Genomic DNA, 19,051 nt, shown 5'->3' with positions numbered 1-19,051 from the left:
TGATTCAAAATCTGAATACTTGCTTCCACCTATGGACCCATTGTCTCTCTTGCTATCACTATTCCTTTGAGATGTCTTATTTTTCTAAGGTGCTTTCTTCTTTAGATTCTTTCCCATTGTTTCTACGGATCTCCTTCAAGCGATCAAGCTTTTGCCAAAGGACCTGCTCCGATACAAATTGTTGGAAATAATATTGGGGGGGACAGAGGGGGGGCACGCTGAATCAATATTTATCAATTCAATAACTTTTTCTTTTCATACTCAAATTTATATATGCTACTTCAATGAAGGTAACTCGTGTGTGCACGCAACTGTCTTTAAAGAAACCAACGTATATCCAACAAACTTATGATTCAGCTAATTCATCATATGTTGAACTTTAATCAGTGCATCAGTACTTCATTAGCCATATAAACAGTAACCATGTGTAGTAATAACAAAATAGACCATCACCCATAAGCAACACACATGAACACCAATATTTAAGGTAGAAACCCAATACGAGACAAAAACCACCTGCTGTTGTCTTCTTTTAATATAAGAAAAACCTGTTTACAATCTTGTACTGGTACAGACTCATACCAATACGCAAGCACCACATGCAGAAGGCTACAACCTTCTCTAGTTCTCCATCTTCTACTGGAAGGGAGCTAGAACCCTAGCTCTTGTACTAGCCGATCCGTTTACTAGTACGTAGGTGCAGACCTACACAAGGCTCCAACCTTCACTCGTTTTCTAGCTGCTACTGGAAGGGAGCTCCAACCCCCTGGATCTTGTACTAGCTGATCCATTTACTAGTACGTAGGCGCCGACCTACAGAAGGCTCCAACCTTCACTCATTTTTCAGCTGCTATTGGAAGGGAGCTCCAAACCCCTAGCTCTTGTATTGGCTGATATGTTTACCAGTACATAGGCGCCGACCTAGAGAAGGATAAAACCTTCTCCCTTCCTCCTGGGACCACATTTCATAAATTTTCAGATTTGATGCTCTCTTTACACAACAATACACATGAAGGTCTTGTTTCATCAAATTTTCATACTGGACCCATCAGCAACATTAAAGCTCAAAATCAATCAATACTGTAATATAACCAATCACTGAAAATCCATCATCACTGAAGTAAATCACAATCAATCAATCTGAACATTTAGAACACTGACACCATAACACAGTCACCAGAAAACAAAGTAGAACCCAAAACTCTACATCAACAATCAAAACCAACTGCAACTTTAAACATCATATATCATAATGTATACACTACTTCAATGTGATGAACCAACATGTATACACGCTTTTAACAAAGCGAATGAGTGTACAAATCTGAAAAGACTAACTTTAAAACATCACAACTATTTGATACTTTAGTCATACCTAGATCAGAATATTTACAATGTAAATCATGCGTTAGCATTCAAATCTATACTATCCATGATCAGATCACATAATGATAATTCATTTCAGGTCTTATGATCCTAATCCATCATTAGATCTCATCCCTCATCAACCACTAAGGTTCATCCTTAGTTCAGATCAGGAAAAGCACCAGAAACCCATAACACACATATTTTCTTTTTATCTCACTCTTCATAAGATATTCATTCCTTGCACACCTATCCCTTTGATCTTCTCCTCCTTATATAGTTTTAGGCTGTTCTCAATACCTCGGACCAAAACAACTTAGGACCAATACCTCGGACCGAATACCTCGGACCAACACCTCAGACCAATACCTCGGACCAAATACCTCAGACCAAGTACCTCAGACTAATACCTCAGATCAAAACCTTGATTTTCCATTCCATACGCGCTTTTCCTTCTGTGAAAGTGTGTGCATACGTATCGCTCTTTTTATTATGTGAGACTACATGTATATGCTTCTTGGACAAAGTGAACTAGTGTATACTTCTTAAACCACTCTCTTTCTTCAATCTCTGGAGTTTGATCTGTAATCCTTTGTTGTTAACCTGTTGCACTGTGAACTGTCATCTACACGAGTTGCCATCAAGGACAACACATGTATCATAATGCCAACATGATTTACCAAGATTAAACTGTTTGGTAGATCTTTATTCTCTAATCTAATTCACAAAAATTCAAACATGTTTAACCATGATTATCCTATATGATTAAATAAATAACTACTCATTGTGGCATTTTAAACAAGCTTCACACAACCTTTGTTTATCAATCATGAAGAGGACTATCTATCAACAGTGGCATTTAGATTTACAACACTTTCAATATTATTTTCTTTTTGTTTTTCTTTTTTTTCATGGGGTTCTATCTTTAATCTTTTTTTAATGTTTTTGGTTTTTCCTTTTTTTTTCTTTTGTTTATACCCTCTTTTCATTTTTATTCTATTTTCTTTTTGGAAATCATTTGCAGATTGAGAATTATTTACAATATAAGATTTATAAGATAAAATACTCAGTCACCTTGAGATTCAATAAACTATAGGACCCTAAGAGCGGCTCCATCTTGGGATGGCACTCTCCATGTGAGGTGCCAAGAACATTTGATCAATAGCCTTGAGTGTTCCATTTCAACAATACCTATACCTAATTTCTTTTGTTGTTGGAGTAATTGTGGTAACATATAAATCAAATCTTAGGGCCTTCTCTATGGGCTTCAACTTTTGTCAATAGGTCACCCAATCAAAATAATAAAGAAAATGATATTTACAATGGTTTGATGCAATAAAACCTCTATTTCTAAGAGAAATAATGCTTCAGCATTCTGCCATTCACAAGTCCACCAAGAAATTTTCTTCCATCTAGATTTTTGAGAAAAAATGCATTTTTTCCTCTGAAAGCATCACTGATATAAGGTCATGTCCATAGAATGTCAAATTTTCCATGCTTTCCTTTGTCCTCTCTTTTGGTATCCCATTTTAAAACTCTATCACCTAAGTTGAAATCATCAAATTTCGTTCTTCTATCAAAAATATTTTTGATATTCTCCTAGACGACCAAATTGAATAGTCCGATTAATCTTCCTATGGATATCATTAGACTCACACTGCAATTCCTAGATTATCTTCATAATTGGAAATCCTAAAGAATATGGAAAAACAATAGCCATTCCATAAACCAATTGGTATGGTGACATGCCAATTGATTTCTTTATTGTGAGTCTATCAGCCTAAAGTGAATTTATTAACTTTTTGTCCCATTACTTTTTGTTATCTTCCAACAACTTTTTAATAATGTCTACCAGACCCTTATTTGAGGATTCAACCAACCCATCACCCTGTGGGTAATAAGCAATTGAATGTCCCAAAGTAATATGATACTTGTTGCAAAAGTCTATCATTTTCTTGGATTTAAAAGTTGCAGTATTATTTATAATGAGCTTTTTGGGATAGCCAAATCTAGACAAGATATTGGTTTCCAGAAATTTGATAATAACATCATGAGTACCCAATGTGGAAGGTGTGGCCTCAATCCATTTAGTGAAGTAATCGGTAGCTGTGAGGATCCATTTGTGTTGGGCAGAGGATGGTGGGTGGATCTCTCCAATGAAATCCAATCCCCATTGTTGGAAAGGACTTTCAACAGATATGGGTTTTAAAGGCAGAGGCAATAGTTTTATTTTTCCCTCGAATATTTGGAATTTGTGGCAAGATGTTACCTTCTTATGAACACCAAGGAAAAGAGTAGGCCATTAGAAACCATCTCTAAGGATCTTGTTAGTAGTGGTTTTCCAGTATATATGTCCACCGCAACCACCTTCATGGAATTCCTGCATGGTTCTTTCTACATCATATTTCAATAGACAATTTAGTAAAATACCACTAGCATCTTTCCAATATAAAACATTATCTATGATGAAAATTTTCATTTCTTTTAATTTTAGAAATCTATCCTTTGTCTTAGTTAAACCAGGAGGATAATTTAAATTGAATAAAACAAAAATTAGGTCTGCATACTAGGGTGAGGTCATAAAAGCCTCATCTAATTGTGGAGTCGCTTGCTCCTCTTGATCATCTAATGTAGCTACAAATTTGATATCCAATGCATTAAAATTAGACTCAACCATCAATTTGGCTAATCCTTGTCCTTTGATAAGCTTGGTGGGCTTGATTTCTATGTCATACTCAAGAATGATGGCAATCCATTTGCCTCTTTTACCATTTGGTCCATTTTGGGTTAAAATATCCTTGACCACAGCATTTGGTACATAAGCAATTATGTGAGAATAGAGGATATACACCCTGAAATATTTGATTTCTTTTATTAATGCAAAGTATTTTTTTCCAGTATTTTATATTTTAATTCAACATCCCTTAAAGAATTTCTGAAGAAAGCAATCGGTTGTTCAAATCCATCATTGTTTTTCTGTAAAAGAACAATTGCAATAGTGTGTTCAGATGCAAATGAAAATATTATAAAATCCTTGGTGAAATCTGGATTGATTAGGACTAGTACTTTTGTCAATGCTTGTTTAACTTGATCAAATGATTGCCTAGCCTCAATGTTCCATCTTATTTCTGAATCTCTTTTCAGCATATTTGTTATGTTTCTGAGGAGTTCTGCAAGGTTGGGGATGAATCTCCTTAGGAAGTTTATCCTGCCAATAAATGATTGAAGTTCTTTAATGTTTCTAGGATGGTTGATTTTCAAAATGGCTTCAATCCTTTTGGGATCAATTTTAATACCTTCCTTAGAGATGATATGACCTAGAAGTTTTCCCTCTTCAAGGCCAAAAAGTGTTTTCTTAGGATTTATTGAAATTCCAAACCTTCTGCATTTCTCAAATACTCTTCTCATATGTAACAAATGTTCTTCATGAGTTTTAGAATAAACAGTAATGTCATCTAGATAGATCTCAATAAACTTGCCAGTTTCATCAGCAAAGGAAATATCCATTGCTCTTTGAAATGTGGCTCTGACATTCATTAACCCAAAATGCATCTTTAGATACATAAAGGTACCCCATGGAGTAGTAAATTTGTTTTATCTTGATCATCAAGGTGCACTAAATCCTGATTGTAGCCTGAGAAACCATCTAATAATGAAATCCTAGAAGATCGAACTACCTTCTCTAAAATATGATCCATTTTTGCTAAAGGGTAGTTGTCCTTTAGGGAAACTTTATTAAGGTTTCTAAAATCTATGAATAATATGATTTCACCTGTTTTCTTCCTAGTTGGTACTATATTGGAAACCCATTTAGAGTACCTAAGAGGGACTATGATTTTAGAATCATACATTCTTTTAATTTCTTTCTCAATTAGAGGCATCAGTACTGGATTTATTCTTCGAAGTTTTTGTTTAAATGGTTTATGATCCTCTTTAATTGGAATTTTATGTTGTATAATCTTAGTATCATAAGATTTTATATATTCATAGCTCTAGGGAAAAACAACACTGAATTCTTTGAATAAAGCAATGTATTTTTGTTTTTCAATAGTTGGCAGTGATTTGGACAGTTTTATGATTTTAGGATATTTTTCACTACCTATGTTACATTCTTCTACTACTGCCCTTGTGGGCTCAATCTTAGGCTTCTTAGCTACATCATTGAAATCAAATAATTCTTCCAGTGGAATTAAACCTCTAGGTAAAATGCTATCCTTTAACTCAAGTGTTTCAAATTCTTCTTTCTCTGGATCTATCTCAACCAATTCTAATCTATTTACAACTTCCTTTATATGTGTATTTACATGTGAGTTATCTAACTTCCTTTCTACATTAGTATGTACAAGTATTTTATTTTGTAATTCAAACTCTAAATCTATACTAGCATCTTCATATTCATCCTTAGACTCTTGAAAGCTTTCAATTTGTTTATCATTTCCAAATACTTTCCAATACTTCATATTATCTGGTACAGTTGGTCGATGTTTCACTTCCACTATATATTTTCGATTAGGGTAAGGCATTTTACAGGAGTTGGCTGAAAAAGCTAGACTATTTGCAAGGATATTTTGATTTCTAGGAATTGTAGAAAGATCATATTCCACAAAACTCTCTAGAAAATCAAGCACAACATTTATGTATGCTCTCAATATAGGGTGTTTGGCTGAATACTCTCCTTTAATTCTTTTTATGATTAACTCAGCATCTCCTTAAATGGAGATTCTCTTGGCACCCAATTCTTTCAACAATTGCAATCCTAATATAAGAGCTTTGTACTCGGCTATGTTGTTTGTACATTAAAAGTTGAGCTTGTATGAATCACCTTCTACCTAATTGTTTCCTTTGTTTTCAACCCACACTCCTGCTCCATAACCATCAAATCTCATGTTCCAAAGGGGTTGATGCAAAATTTTTTGTTCTACTACTTGTGTTTGGTTTGCATCTATTTTAGAAATATCAGTTTCTACTTTGGTAACTTGAGTGTTGATGTCTCCATCATTATAAAGAATGAAAGAGTCTAAATCTGAGTGGACAGAGTAAAGAGGATAGTTGTGAGGCTTCTCTTGACTACTCACCATGAATTTCATCAAAGTTTCCCTATATAATCTTCTTTTCTAACCAAAAATTGGTATGGTGGCAAAGGTCATATCCATTTGTAGGGTCCCTTGTAACTTTTCTCCCCATGAGTGTGACAACAACATGCCATACTTAGGGGGTATATCTACAACCACTATGTCCATTACCAGAATTTTGGTCTGGATTTGAGCTAAAGTAACAAACAGGTCTTTGATGAGACATATACATCTTACTTTGCTGGAACCAAAGGAATATAAATCTTTATAAGGTCTAGTAATGTCAAGTCCTAGCTTTTCCATAACATCCTTGGGCATTAAATTTTGAGAAGCACCTGAATCTAACATAGCATTATGGAGGATCTTATCATGAATATTTAGGCTAACATAGAATGGAGGAACACCCCCTTCCTGAGGTTTTCCCTCAACCCCTGGCCCAAATAAGAATCCAAGCTAGTCATCATTCAAATTAATAGAGCCTGTATTTTCCCCTATGTTTAGAGATTTCATCACTTGAGGTCTGTACATATTCTTGTTCATTAACTCTATTAGAGGAATGAGAATTTTTAGTTTTGCTAATTCATTCTCAATGTTGAACGACGTTTGAATCTTAATCAAGTTGGGAAAATCATATTGATCAATAATTTCTTTTGATATAGGTTCATTTCGTGGATGTTAGGGTCCCACCCTAACCCCCTTATGTATGTCATGGGATCACGTCATAGTCAAGAGTCAATAAAGCCCATATTAATATTTGTAAGTGGTTAACCCGCAATTAATGACGGGACCATAGTTAGTTGCAATTGGGCCGTAGTATTAGATAGATGGTATTAATAAAACCCATGGTATTGGCCCGTGGTATTGCATGTATGAGTCATATATAAAGGATAGAGACTCCCTGCGAGGAGTATCGTGTCTTATTTTGTAATCGAGCTCTGCTCTATTGGAGGTTGCCCCCTCGAAGAGGCAAGTGAACATTACTCTCTGAATAATAAAATCATTGCTATTCTGTGTTCTGGGTATCTTTTCTTCGCATATTCTGTATTGGGTATCATTTTGCAGGTTAAGAGCATAACAGTGGACTTGTAGTTGGGATATCAGTTTGAGTAGTTGTGGAAACACTGTCAACTATCATTTTGACAGTAATTTCTACATTCTTTGTTCCAAAATTATCAATGGTTTTCTTAGGAGAATTGTCTGTGGTATTCCTAGCATCAATGTCAGAGGATTTCTTAGTAGGATTCCCATAATTCTTAGTGGTATCAGAGCACTTTCCAGGGCCGGTGGGATCGCCAATTCTTAGCAAATTTTCTTTTGGCTAGAGACATGTTCCGGCGTCTTTAAACCACGGGATCTGTCATTGAGCGCATAAACCTACGGATTTGAGGAGGCATGCACGCAGGAAATACAAGAGGTGGTCACGTCTGTTGGACTCCCTTGTAACCCCTGTGGGTACCCCTTCGAGTAGTAGTGCATTATACCCTCTGGGTATATCGAAAGCCCCTAGGCTCCCTTGAAACCTCATCATAGATAATCCGTCGGCCGTATTGTGGCTACAATACACCGAGAACAGCACTCGGAGAGATTACTCGCCCGTACGATAGGGTAGTCGGGTTGTATGGCTAAGGGTACGGTCGATCCTCCTTAGTTAGAGCCCTGAAACATTGGGTCGAGTACTATTGCCAGACCCTTATGTATATTGCGATCTGTAGCACTTGACACTCCTCAAGACCATAGTTCCCTTTTCTCTCGGGGGATTGCACATCATCTATTCTAGATCCGTTGGTGCAAAGGGGTGCAGAAGCAGCCGACATCAGTCCCGCAGTCTTGAGTTCGCAGATCAGTCATTCCGATCTATTAGAGCTAGCCGATCCGCAGCAGCAGTCTGTTCCACCACCCAGAGCTATCCGATCCGCCATTCAGATCTCTCAGATCCACTAGATCGGAGTTGTTGTGAAGGGTTCCTATACTGAGGTATAATTTTCGCAGGACGTTTGGCCGCATTAACATTTTGAGGACTTGGCGACTGCAGTATTGATCAAGAAGGAGTAAAACTCCGTTAGGATTTAAAAAAAAAAATTCTGAGATCTTCCTGGGCGCTTATTTGTGATCTAGCCCATCAGAATCAGGACGACGAGCTGAGCACGGTGTTACCATTCAATTATTAGTGAAAAATTTTAGGCGGTCCCAATTTTTCATCAGGTTGGTGTATGGTAGAACCTAGAGCTCAAGCAATGGCCAATGAAAGAATGGATGAACTTGAAAAATCCATCCAATCCATCAATAAGCAGCTTACCAGACTATCTCTCCAGGTCCAGCAATTACTCTCGATGGGCAAGGAGCCAGCCCATGAGGAGGCGTATAATGACAATGAATACAATGAGGGTGAGTCTAGCCACTCTCCTCATGTCTGGCACACCCACCCACCACCCAGTCAGTGACCTCCCAAGTTGGATATGCATAAATTTGACGGTTCTCACCTGTCCGCATGGATAGCACAAATGGAGCAGTATTTCAAACTGAATCATATCTTAGATGATGCGACTAAGCTTATGTGGGGGAGCATGTACTTGGACAATGAACGGTGGCAATGGTGGGAATGGCATCAACGTTGCAATGGACCTTTTAAGATTTGGACCCAATTTACCAAAGCTCTTCGAGACCGCTTTGAATAGGAGGACTCTTTTTTGGGTCGTCTTACTAAGCTCCGACAGACAGGTACCGTGGATGAAAATATTACAGCTTTTGAAGCCTTAGCCTTCCGCACTTGGGGTCTCTCAAATGATTTCTACACAAAATGTTTTATCAGTGGTCTTAAAGAAGCCATCAAAGCTCAAGTCTTACTGCACCACCCTCCCACTTGGACAGAGGCTTGCAAGGTAGCCCGTAACGTGGAACATGCATTAGCAGCCCAATACAGTCGCCCAAATTTCCCCACTAAAGGTCGTCTCCCACAGGCTCACAACACGACTCAAACACTTAAGGTCCAAAAGGTGTCACCTGCGGAAATGGCTGAAAGAAGGAAGCAAGGACTATGTTACTACTGTGATGAAAAATACTCCCCAGGTCATAAATGCAAGGAGCCCAAATTTTTTCAAATAGATTCCACTGACTACAGCTCAACAGAGGAAGATCCACCACATGAGGAACATGAGGCGCTAGAAGAAGACAACCCAAAGGAGAATGTCTCTGACGAACCAGTTATTTCGCTGCATGCATTGGCAGGGATTTCTTCCCCTCAAACTCTCAAAACCAGGGGTTTTCTTAAACATCGCCCAGTAGTAGTCTTGATTGATAGTGGAAGTACCCATAATTTCATCCATCAAAAAGTCGCAGAAGTAGTGCATTGTTTTGTACGAGCAGTTTCTAACTTCCAAGTCCAAATTGCGGATGGGGGCACAATGAAATGTGAAGGCCGCTGTGAAAATGTCAAACTTCAAATGGGGGATTATCAGTTGAAAACCCACATGTTTGCCATACACATGGGGGGTTGCGACATTGTCCTCGGCGCTGAATGGCTTCGCACGCTTGGGCCAATCACAATGGATTTTCAGGAGTTATATATGAGTTTTAAGCAGAAAAACTACACACATACCCTCCGTGGACTCCAGGCGGGAGCCCCCTCTATCATCAGCTCGCATCGGATGGAAAAATTGTTAAAAAAGGGCAATAATGGAGTGGTAGCTCAATTTAATGCCATCCACGTCGTCAAAACCAAGTCTCTGCCAATTCATCCTGAGATGCAACAGATTTTAAATAACCATCTGCCGGTCTTTGACAAGCCTCATGAGCTTCCACCCTCGCGAGGGGAACATGATCATAGCATCACCTTGGTTTCAGGGGCCCAAACCCCAAATTTGCGGCCATACAGATATCCGTTCACCCAAAAGAATGAAATAGAAAAAATCATCAAGGAACTTTTGGAAGCATGTGTCATTCGTCCCAGCATTAGTCCTTATTCATCCCCAGTGGTCATGGTGCTCAAGAAAGATGGGGAGTGGCGGATGTGTCCCGACTTCAGGGCCCTCAATAAGTTGACAGTCAAAGATAAATTTCCCATTCCGGTGGTTGACGATTTGCTGGACAAACTCAATGGGGCTCAATTCTTCACTAAGCTGGATCTTCGCTCAAGCTACCACCAAATTCGCATGAAGGAAGTCGACATTCCTAAGACTGCTTTCCGAACTCATGAAGGCCATTATGAGTTCCTGGTCATGCCATTTGGTCTTTGTAATGCCCCCTCTACTTTTCAGAGCCTTATGAATCACATTCTCAAACCATATCTCAGGAAATTTGTCCTTGTCTTCTTCGATGACATCCTCATCTATAGTGGCACTTGGGCTACACATCTTCAACATGTAGATCTACTCTTACACCTGCTCCAAAACATAAATTATTTGTCAAGATTTCCAAGTGTTCGTTTGGCATGGAAGAAGTTGAGTATTTGGGCCACATTGTGGGGCGTGAAGGTGTCAAGGTGGACCCCAAAAAGATCCAGGCAATGCAAGAATGGCCTCAACCTAAGACTTTGAAGAGCTTGAGAGGATTTTTGGGTCTCACAGGCTATTATCATAAATTTGTCCGCAACTATGGCCGCATAGCCAAGCCCCTCACTCAACTCCTAAAGAAAAATTCCTTCTTCTGGAATGAGGAAGCACAACAGGCATTTACCGCTCTCAAAAACACCATGTGTTCCACTCCAGTCTTAGCACTACCTGACTTCACCAAATCCTTTGTCATTGAATGTGATGCTTTGGGGACTGGTATTGGGGTGGTCTTAATGCAGGAAGGGCGACCTTTGGCCTTCACAAGCCAACAACTAAGTGGGAGGAATCTCGGCCAATCTACCTACGAAAAAGAAATGATGGCCATCTTACATGCAATCGAGACCTGGCGACCTTACTTATTGGGGCGACGTTTCCAAATCCGCACAGATCATCAGAGTCTTAAATATTTTTTTGGAGCAACGCCTATCCTCCCCACAAAAAAATAAATGGCTCGCCAAAATGCTCAGATATGATTATGAGATCATTTACAAGAAAGGGAAAGACAATAGTGTAGCAGATGCATTATCTCGCCAATTTGAGGAAGAAAGTACTTTGCTAGCAATTTCCCTCCCCATTCCAGAATGGATTGAAGAGGCTCGCAAGGAATGGTTTTCACACCCCGGGCTATCCCAACTCATTTCTCAATTGCAGGTAGATCCAAATTCCACCAAGGGCTACTCGTGGCAGGATGATATTCTTCGCTACAAGGACAGAGTCGTAATATCCCCAACATCCACCCTCAAAGGTCGCATTTTGGCAGAATTGCACTCATCGCCCATTGCAGGACATTCGGGCTTTCAGAAGACGTATGCTTGCACCAGAAGATCATTTTTTTGGACAGGCATGAAAAAGGACATCCTTACTTTTTTAGCAGCATGCGATGTTTGTCAATGCCACAAAGGGGAAACAGTCAACACACCAGGCACATTACAACCATTGCCCATTCTGACATCCATTTGGACGGAAGTTTCTATGGATTTCATTACAGGTCTTCCAAAGTCCGGGAATAAGTCAGTTATCATGGTGGTTGTGGACCGACTATCGAAGTATGCTCATTTCTGCGCACTACCCCACCCATTTACACCAACTTTGGTCGCTCAATATTTCATGGATCAGATTTTCAAATTGCATGGCATGCCCACTTCTATTGTGTCCGATCGCGATCCGATCTTCACCAGTAATTTTTGGCAGGAACTCTTCAGGATACAAGGCACTCAACTAAAACTCAGTACTTCCTATCATCCACAAACGGATGGTCAAACTAAAGCCGTCAACAAATGTCTAGAAACCTACCTTAGGTGTTTCACTTCAGAAAAGCAACACCTTTGGGTATAGTGGTTACCTCTGGATGAATGGTGGTATAACACCAACTATCATGCCACCACCAAAATGACTCCCTATGAAGCAGTATATGGTCAACTTCCACCTTCCCCTACTTCTTATCTCAAGGGGTGCTCCAAAGTACAAGCAGTGGATCAACTCCTACAACACCGCGCAACCATGCTCGCCCATCTTAGAGAGAATCTTCATCAAGCTCAGAACCGCATGAAGCAACAGGTAGACCAGCATCACTCAGAGCGCCAATTTCAAGAAGGGGATCAGGTCTTTTTGAGGCTGCAACCATATAAGCAAACATCACTCAAAGACAAGGGTTGTCAGAAGCTATCTCCAAAATTCTACGGACCATACCAAGTACTTCAGCGCATTGGAGAAGTGGCTTACAAGTTGGCTTTGCCACCTACTGCAAAAATCCATCCAGTTTTCGATGTATCGTGCCTCAAGAAAGTGATCGGGAACAATTGCCGAGTTCAAACTAGTCTACCTGAATTGGATGAAGAAGGGTCAATCAGGCTTCAACCCGAACAGGTTCTAGACACAAGAGACAAACACCTGCACGGTCGCATGATTAAGGAAGTCCTCGTCAAATGGAAAGACACCTCTCTGAAACATGCAACTTGGGAACCAGCCACTATTCTTCAGCAGTTTTCGCAGCTTCAGCCTTGAGGACAAGGCTACTCTTAAGGGGGAGGGCATGTTAGGGTCCCACCCTAACCCCCTTATGTATGTCATGGGATCACGTCATAGTCAAGAGTCAATAAAGCCCATATTAATATTTGTAAGTGGTTAACCCGCAATTAATGACGGGACCACAGTTAGTTGCAATTGGGCCGTAGTATTAGATAGATGGTATTAATAAAACCCACGGTATTGGCCCGTGGTATTGCATGTATGAGTCATACATAAAGGATAGAGACTCCCTGCGAGGAGTATCGTGTCTTATTTTGTAATCGAGCTCTACTCTATTGGAGGTTGCCCCCTCGAAGAGGCAAGTGAACATTACTCTTTGAATAATAAAATCATTGCTATTCTGTGTTCTGGGTATCTTTTCTTCGCATATTCTGTATTGGGTATCATTTTGCAGGTTAAGAGCATAACAGTGGACTTGTAGTTGGGATATCAGTTTGAGTAGTTGTGGAAACACTGTCAACTATCGTTTTGACAGTAGTTTCTACATTCTTTTTTCCAAAATTATCAATGGTTTTCTTAGGAGAATTATCTGTGGTCTTCCTAGGATCAACGTCAGAGGATTTCTTAGTAGGATTCCCATAATTCTTACTATTGAGAGTGTCTGAAGTCTTTTTTCACCTAAGGTTATACTGCTTGTGGACTTCCATAATGGCATTCTCAAAACCTTGTTTATATTCATGTGATCCGTCAGAGTCAATTTCGGTTTGAGTTAGGAGGAAAAGTTCTTGCTCCTCTTGAGTGAGAAAAATAGTTTCATCGTCATTTATTCCCATCAAATTTATTTGACTTTCATCTAAATCTTCAATAATATTACCCTCATCATCAGCATAGTTCTCCTGAAATGGAGGCCGACATTGATCGTCTGGACCCTTTTTTTCTCGTTGTTTGATTTAGGGAAGATTCCTTATAAAGTTTTGGTTCCTATTTTCAGGATTAGTTTGATTTTCTCTCATTTGTGCTTGATCATTTATTTTTACTCTTTGCACCATCTTTTCCACTACCCTCACAACGTTATCAATTTTCTGATCAAATGTGGAAGTGGAAGGCTCTTCTTTAATGGTAGCCCTGTGTTCAAATTTTAGTTTGGCCTTCTTAGCTAAGATGTTAGCTTCAAATTTTATAATATTGGCTTGCATTTCTTCTAAAGTGGCAGGGTCTCTCTCTCTAAGTTGATACTCCATGTCTACATCAAAACCATCAGGAAAATCAATTAAAGCTAGACCAGGGGAGGGTTTGATGTCTGTAGGAATTGAATTGTAAACAGCGTTAAACCATTCAAAGTATTCCTCCACAATTTCATTGGGTTCCTTTTAAGACTTTTATATTCATTCAGTAATTGAAGAGGATTTCTCTTGATTTCCCATCTAGCTAAGAAAGTTTGATGGAATACATCAAGGTTAGCTATACTTCTTACAGGTAAAGTCCTAAACCATTTTTTGACATCACCTCCTAAACTTTGAGCAAACAATCTCATCTTTACATCAGCCTCATCTACTTCTTGAAGATCAAAAACATCATTCATTCTATCTATGTGTTGCTGAGCAGTATGAGAACCAGTGTTATCAAATGTTAGAATTTTGGATTGATAGTCTGCAGGCATAGAATTTACCTAGTCGGCTAACACCAAAGGTGCATACATAGCTGCCATAGATGGTATGAGAATTTAACTGCAAGATGAACATGTGGAAGGTGTAGTTGTGGTAACAACAGGGATAGTATGAACACCAATCTCAGTTTTTATGGGTGAAAAGGTAGAGACTATAGAATTAGTGGGGGTTGTAGATTAACAAACTAAGAAGACTGGGTTGAAAAATAAGCTGCTACAATTGTTAAAGCTAAACATTCAACAGATTGTTGAATATAAGCTTCTTTAATGGCTTGGTCCAAAACCGAGACTAGACCTTGTAATTTATCAAATTTTTGTAGGTATTCTAGATCATGATCTAATTCAGGAGATTGGGTTTTGGGTATATATGGTCACAGTAAAGCTTCATCAATGACATTCTGATCTACAAAGCTCTCAAATTTTGTCCTAAACAAACTGCGCTAGAAAGCCAAATCAAACTCTATGTCTCGAATAGTTTCAAACTTCTCAAGAAGAGAGTTAGACCTAAACAAAAGATTGTTCTAAGGAAGAGAGTTGAACCTAGACAAAGCATTGTTACTACCCTGGCTCTCTGTAAAACATCTCTTTCTCACTAATTTCTCTGGATTATCTAAAAGTTCAGCAGGGTTGGGATCTAGGTGTGCTCTAGTGAAAATTATTTTAGGATCCAGATCTATTGAAAATTTATCACTCAGCTAAAAAAATAATAACTAATAACACACGCAAATATATACGAAGATTACAACCTTAGATAATGTATTTCATTATCATATAACAATTTTTATTTATCTGAAATACTAATTGACTACCAGGGAAATAATTACTTTTAAATTTAAAAAGTATTTGTCCCTAGTATGGTCACCACTATGTTGTTGTTCTGTATTTTTGAGTTTCAAGGAGTAAACACATAGGACAACATAAAAACCATTTTGGAAGCTAGGATCTAGCCCTGCCAGCTTCATAGAGGGATCTCTATATAAAATTTAGCTATGTTTGGTGTAAATTTTAAGCTAGTTATTACTGTACTGATTGTTTTTTATTGGATTGTTTGGTTGATTAAATTTTTATAATTCCATTGGGCTATGGAGTCTAAATATTAACTAGATCTTCATCAAACTTTGAAGGATTTTCACAGGGAAAGCTAGGTTGCACTAGTTGGTTCTTTCAGAATTTTAAATGGATTATGAAATAGAAGAAATGTGAGATTTAGTAGAAGCTAAGGAGCAATGAAGAATTCCTTAATTTGACTTCAGCAGAAAACATATAAATTAATAACAGCCAGAATAGGGTTTTTTATTATAACATATCCTATTCGTCACATTTTCTGTTATGTAATTAAGATTTTCAGAAATGACAGAGAAAAGAGAAAGTGATTAAACACATGAAGAGAAGAAAAACATCACCAATTCGTACACCACATGAATCATGTGAATAATGTCCTTTTATTATTGATGCTTCGAGCAACTTGGAAATTACAATTTGTAGAGGAAAATTATATTCAACAATCAACCCTTCATACATCAAACTATGAAGTATTTATAAAAATAATTACAAAATCATTGTCTCAACTGATAGTGCCTTATTAGCATTATCCTAAGCAATAAAATCAATCCTTTACAGAATCATAGGCAAGTCATGCAACTGCATGAAGAGGTGGCTCTATTTTGTGGATTCGGTTTCTGAATCAGCCTAAACCTGTGCCGCGTTGACTATTGTTATGGTTGATGTTCTTACTGCATTCGATTTTCTTTTTAATATAGTAAATCACATAGTTCCTCCCACCTTTTTTCATCTCGAATGGTTAACTTAATTACCCTTCGGTAAATCTCATCAACCTCGGTATACTTTACAAATGTTGGCTTTACTGTGAAGATATGTTTTACCTCATGCTGGATAAAGAAGTCATTTCCCATTGTCTATAAGAATGCTTTAGTTCTCATGCTGCATTTTATACCACTGAATTTCATACTGCATTTGGCAACTTCCTTCATCTGCGTAACATAATATTCTTGGGTAATTAGCTTTTCATTAATCACATATATGTTGGGAAATTATTTTTGAATTAATGCTTCAATCCTGTTGAATAATCTGTTTACTCCCAACTCCAGTGTTTCACATTTCTCTTCGAATTGATTAATGAGATTTATTTTAATCAAAACCTTCTTGACTTCGAAGATGGTGGCAGTCCTATCACTAATTCCTATCTCTTCAAGCTCATACTTATTATTTGAATTCAAGAATTTGATGATCTTCGACGCTTCTGTAGGCATGTCTCCTAGCTTTTCCCTTACTCTGACAATGGTTTCAGTGGCCTTTTGTATCATTTCTTTCTATTCAAAAATGATTTGGATGCATGGCCAAATCTCATTCATGGAGTCCAAAATACCCATTAAAATGGTTTCATTGGCTTGGGCTAATGTTTGACCAATTGATGTATCCTTCTCCAACCCCTTTAACATCTCTAGAAGCCTTTGTGACTTTTGTACTTCAACTAAATGAGAAGCTTCAGTTATGGCTTTCTTCTCTTGTAGAGCTTCGAGTTTCCCATGCATGATGCAGCTTATTAATTTCTTCTGACTGGATTGACATATTTTCCAGTGTCTTTGTCACCTGTTCAACACTTTTAGTTTGAGTTGAAGAAGTTTTTGTAGTTGTTGTTCTTGTAGCTGGGACTTGAGTGATGGGTATAGCATCCAAGGGGACTATGGCTACCCTTTGAATCTCTTCTTTCTCTTTGATCATTTTCTCCATTTATACCTCCATCTGTCTGATCTGAACATTCTTCTCTATGATTAACTTCATCATGTTAGCCTTTTGTGTCTCATTTTCTTCAATATCTTTAGTCAAAGAATCCTCTATGGCTGGCAGTTTCAGCTGCTTTCTCAATGCTTCAATGTCAAGATTTTTCTTCTTGATGATCTCCTCTACAACATTTATATCCTTAGGATCATATCCTATATTGACTACCAAATATTCCAAAGATTTGATCCTACTGTCCTTGACTAGAGAAGATACCTTTTCCATTTTCAAATGGGACAAAATGTGTGCATATGAAACCTAATGGGACAAAATGTGTGCATATGAAACCTGCAGCTTTGACAATGACATGGGAGTATTAGTTAAGGTAGAGGAAATCATCTCACTAGTATATTTATGCATCTCCATTTGATCAATGGGATGCATATCTTTGGTGCTGAATTCAAATGATATGATCTTGTAATCTGCTGGTGTCTTTGGATGTGGAGTTTGGGCTTCAAGGAAGGCCATTTGCATATTTCCTTGTTTTGTATCGAAAACTGATAATAATCTTCTCTATGAACTCGAAGTTTTCTTCCAAAAATGATTGTAGGTGTTGTTATTAAGAATTTCATTTTAGGTTTGATCTCTCTGTACATGTCAAAAACACATTTTTCCTTTTCTCCATGGACATCTTGTGAAGATAGCTATGTTTCTATTTTATCATGTGATATTGAAGGTCTAATAGGAGATGTAACAAATTTGTTGCTTGTAGGTGCTGTTTCTAAAATTATGATGGAAGCTTGATCTTCTATCTCCTTTTCTGCATCTATCCTAAGAGTCATCTTAGCTCTTTTCCTGTAACTGATTCTGAAATCCTTGGCCTCACTAGCTATTTTTTCATGATGATCCCTCTTCTATCTGTCTTTTACTTGTTTCCTCTTGAGGAGTGGGAGTCTGTAAGTTTGAAGTAGAAAACAATTGCTCTGCATCTTCTGGTAATGTATTCTCTGCCCATTCTAATTGGTTCACATATTTCTCTATCTTAGGCCTTGGGGCATGAATATATGGAGTAGTTTTGTTTTCTACTCTCAACTTAGAAATGATACCTGAAGGGTCATAAGACCATGTGAAACTCAAATTGAATTTCATATCTTTAAGGATTTTATCTGCTTCTTCTACTCCTAACCTGATGTTGCATATGAAAGGGCCCACCTATGTCTTTATCCATAACTGGGACTTCTTCTTTTCCACCACAAAGTGAATATCCTTTGAATTTAGCATTTTCCTGATATATTCAAGGGAAAAAATCCTCATTGGGAGATATTTTGGGAGCTTTTATGGTGCTAACTCGCATCTATAAACTTTGATTCTATATCCTTCTAGTATAAATACCAATCTCCAATGTTGGCATGATCTATCAAATGTAGAATCCTCTTAATGTCTTCAATGATTCTGGGTTGTGCTAAGCTATTTAGGATATTCATAGATGGGTGAAAAAACTCTTCAATGAACTATTTATAGGAAAATTCTTGTTGTTATTTCATCACTAAAGATGTCCAAAATATTACAGGCTACTGGTTTCCCTCTTCATCTAGCTTGTCCATGGAAAAACTAAACCTATCTCCTTGATAATATAGAAACATATAAACAAAAATTGAAGTGTAATTAAACACTTGTTCTGTTGGAAATTTAAG

Source organism: Pinus tabuliformis, chromosome J (genome assembly GCF_031772625.1).
Source record: "Pinus tabuliformis cultivar Carrire ecotype Pingquan chromosome J, CPIR1, whole genome shotgun sequence".
NCBI classification, from domain to species: domain Eukaryota; kingdom Viridiplantae; phylum Streptophyta; class Pinopsida; order Pinales; family Pinaceae; genus Pinus; species Pinus tabuliformis.
Note: the sequence above shows the minus strand (reverse complement) of the source record.